The following is a 4,089-nucleotide window of genomic DNA, read 5'->3' as shown; positions in this document are numbered from 1 at the left end:
TTGGAGGGGCTAATGTTTTGAGGGGTACTAATTCACATTAGCTCAAAATTAGCCCACATGTTTGGATCCTTGAGGGCTAATTTGAGGCTAAAAGGTGAGGGCTAAACATTAGCCCATGGAACCAAACAGGGCCCAAATATAGTATGGAATACAGCCTAATTTTAGCTTAAAAAAACGAAGTAAACTACATATGTGTACTTGAGGATTGTCCAACCCTTGAACTAATTAAGGGTAGAAAGAATAGACAAACATTCTATTTTTATGTATGGTGTCAATGATTTAATTTGATGGAGTTTAGAGAGGACGAGCACCAATTTGATGCCTATGCGCCGCATGGTGTAAAGCAGGGGCGCCGCATGCCTAATTTGACTTTTGACACACCCCCCAACTCCCAAAAATAGAAATAATTGTGTAGGATTAATTAAGACCAAACTATTCGTTAATTCCACTAATATTCTTGTCAATTAGTCCTGGCTTCGTCACATATTTAGCTCAAGCTCTGCCACTCATGTCGAGGGTCCACATGGAAGTGGCCCAGCTGGTAGCCGGTTAATCTCACAAATACTCTTTTGCCTTTTTTTTTCTCCCTTTGAGATATTTTACAATGATATCTAGCGGGAGTAGAATTAATCTATACGGTTCATGTTTTCTAATCATCATATCTATTTGTATTACCACTTTAACTATTTGTCGATTTTTTTTACTTAGTACTATAACTTATAAATCAATGATTGAGTAATCTCTTGTTGGTGATAATAACTATGGTATATAGTAGAACACTATCACTGACACCACCGTGAAGATATTAGTTTTCTTTTCTTACTATGCTTAATTTATCCTAATTATCTTACGGACACTATGGTGCGTGCCACTCCTTCGGAAATAAAGAAATTTTAGAAAAAAAATCGTATAATGCGAATCCTTTGGAAAATAAATCTGCCATGTGTTCCGTTACGTCAATAAAGTCAAAGGAACCAGCCTTTTGCAACTAACTCCTGTGCAAATGGAATAATCAAACTCATACAAAATTTGGAGAAAATTTTCCTCGTGTCATTTTCTACCTAAATTCCTGTAGTAGTACTATTTTCCTACAAAGCATGCATCCAAACAACATTCGGATCAAGTTGAGACGACATGCCACCTCAGTTCCACTGTACCTAATAGTTTTGGTCGGTTGCTTGGACTTATGTACCCAACGCTGGTACGACTGGGTATCAACACACAAACCGGCCGGTAGTGCACTCTCCCAATATGTATACTGTGCCTGATCATAGAGTGAACTAGAGGTATATATGGGGGATGCAAGCGGGGTGATCAAGCAGATTATTTTTCCCGCCTATTCCACTTCTAGATTATTTTTTATTATAAAATTTGTACTATCACGTAAGAAATAAACGCCTATTCCACTTCTAGCTTATTTTTTATTCTAAAATTTGTACTATCATATAAGAAATAAATAGCAAGCAGGTTTTTACGTGAGTAATGGTAGGCTTGCCCACTTATATAGCAACAGTGTGTTTGAGAGAAGGAAAAAATAGAAGATACGTAAAACGAGGTGAACTGTTAGCGTATGATTAGTTGACTATTAATTATTTTAAACTTAAAAAAGGATTAATATGATATTTTTAACACTGGTGGAGAAACCCTTTGTAGTCCCGGTTCGTAACCCCCCTTTAGTCCCAGTTTCTAAACCGGGATCTTTAGTCCCGGGTGAAATAACCGGGAGTAAAGATCGATCTTTAGTCCCGGTTGGTAAAGATGGCTCAGCCACGTGGCCGGCTGAGCCATCACCGGGACTAAAGATCGAGCTGACCTTTTTTTTTTGCATGGCCCTGTTGCTGCATGGTTTATATATATATATATATATATATATATATATATATATATATATATATATAAACCATGCATATATATGTTTCAATACATATATATGCATACATATATATATATATGTATATATATATATATATTATATTATATTATATGTATATACATGCATAATATATATGTATTTATACATATATATGTTATGCAAATGCATATGTATATAGATATATATATGACCAAAATATATTTACATTATAGAAAATGTGTACACATGCATATAGAAACATATGTAGTCATGTATTAATTACAATCCATTATATGTCCTAGCTAGCTACGATTTCGACGTAGCAGTACTCGCTGCTAGCTCAGAAGCTAAGGACCGGTGAATTGTGTTTCCGTCGTAGTAGAATTCACCCTTGGGATCAAGGATTTCTTCGTTGATGAATCCCATGAGTTGTTCTTGAACCGCCGTGATAAATTCCTTGTGTGTGGTCAGGTTATCCCTCATGCGAATAAACTATATGAATGTATGAAATTGATTAGTAATTAAACAAGAAATCGCTACGTAATGAAATTTTGAATTTATTTGTACGTACATCGAGCTCTCTTGTGGTGATGATTTGGTTTGCAAGGCAGTGGCAATACTCGCACACGTAATAGCCGCACAAGTTAGTTCCCTGCTTTTGCTTTGCGCACTACAAATAAATGACAAACAACGAGAGATCTAATTAATATACACTTGTATGTATTTGAATCGGAGAAATATAAATTTAGAGCATGTGTACTCACAGGAAATTTGAACTTCCGCCTAAGTCTTTCTCTCCATTTGCCGCGGACCAAATGACGGAACCGATACCAAGCCCTACATGGAGTTTAAAGCTATGATTCGTAGTAGCAATTAACATAACAAGATTTTCTTAATTAACAAAGGAACTTATGACGGTACCTGTCTATAAGTTCGAAAACCTTGTCAAACGTAGACTCTTTTTTATCCATTGAGTCATATACGTTGACGGTGCAGGCCTCCAGGTCGAAGAGTAAAAGCACCCAGTGGAATCTGCAATGTGCGTGGGATGCATTACATATGAAACACTTAGCAAGTTCGTACGGGAATGAAATTTGGTATGTAGGAAGACAGTAAAATTAAACTAACTCTGTGTTGTATGGCAACAGTATGAACGTCTTGTAATGCTGCGCCTTCAGGAGATGGACGAGATTGTCCTCTGTTTCTTGTGGATATTGGTCGAGCATTGCGACGTTTACTTTCCGAGGGTCGATGAATCCAGTATCGAAAACCCTCTGCCGTCGGGCCCTTTGAATCTCCATTCTACAACGATAAATGGGAGTATATTATTTTCTATAGTCTACTTATATACAAGGACCTAATTAATTAAAGGAGACATATAGTAAGAAATCTAACTGAACAATATACTTACAAAATCCAGCAAATCCAGCAACTCATAATAGAGACGTCGAGGGCGTCCAGCTGGTATAGTTCGTAGATTCCCCTGAAATTGATCCAAAGAATGTCATCTCCTTGCAAGAAGTCCGTGTCCCTGATCCTCGCTCCGATCATCTCTCTACCGGTGGCGCTCATCTCCATGTACAGCTGATGGAACTTGTACATTTGTGTGGGTAGGGACTGCAGCAGCTCAGGCTTGACAAGCGGTTTACCGAGTTCGTACATGTATTTCACTTCCGCCTTTTCGATTGGTGCGACTCCTAGCAATTGATCCGTAGTTAGACCGGTGTCAGTAATAAATTGTTCTATCGTCATTTCTTTACCGGTCACCAACGGCTCGATCTCCTGGTTTGGTTGCTCTCCAAGCTGAGGGACTGGTTTGGACTTTCCAGAAGATGCTTTCTTCAGCGTTCGCTCATAGTCCGATAGCTTGATGGCCTCCTTGACAGATGCAGACATACCCCTGAAGAAGTTCCTGACACTGGGGTCTATAGGAATCTTCTTTTCTGGACTTCGAGGCTTGAATTGTCTCTTGACTTCTGATGCAACGTAAGCGTCAAGCTCCTCTTGCGTGCAATCGTACCCCGGGTCCTTGTTCTTGGCGGCGTCAACTTTCGCCTTCTTCGTTGCCCTTGTGTGGGCAGGCGGTGGAGCTGGGGGGGCCCTTGACTTTGAAGGTGCCGGAAGAGGAGCTTGCGGGGGAGTAGGTGTAGGAGCACGAGGAGGAGTCGGTGCAGGATCCTGAGGAGGAGTCGATGCTGGAGCCTGAGGTGGAGACGGTGCTGGCGGAGCATGAGGAG

The 4,089-nt window shown here is 39.7% G+C and overlaps 1 long non-coding RNA gene across 1 annotated transcript; it reads right to left on the bottom strand.

The window, feature by feature from the left end:
• Positions 1-2,163: 2,163 nt before the first annotated feature.
• LOC136351350 (uncharacterized) lies at positions 2,164-2,790 on the bottom strand. The gene is made up of 3 exons (XR_010734374.1): positions 2,617-2,790; positions 2,424-2,522; positions 2,164-2,344 (listed from the first exon to the last, which is right to left on the bottom strand). It is a non-coding gene; the product is annotated as an uncharacterized lncRNA (long non-coding RNA).
• Between the last annotated feature and the right edge of the window lie 1,299 nt (positions 2,791-4,089).

The sequence above is a fragment of the Oryza sativa genome, chromosome 8 (genome assembly GCF_034140825.1).
Source record: "Oryza sativa Japonica Group chromosome 8, ASM3414082v1".
Classification (NCBI taxonomy): domain Eukaryota; kingdom Viridiplantae; phylum Streptophyta; class Magnoliopsida; order Poales; family Poaceae; genus Oryza; species Oryza sativa.
The sequence above is the reverse complement of the archived record's forward strand: the minus strand, read 5'-3'. Positions and strand labels throughout refer to the sequence as shown.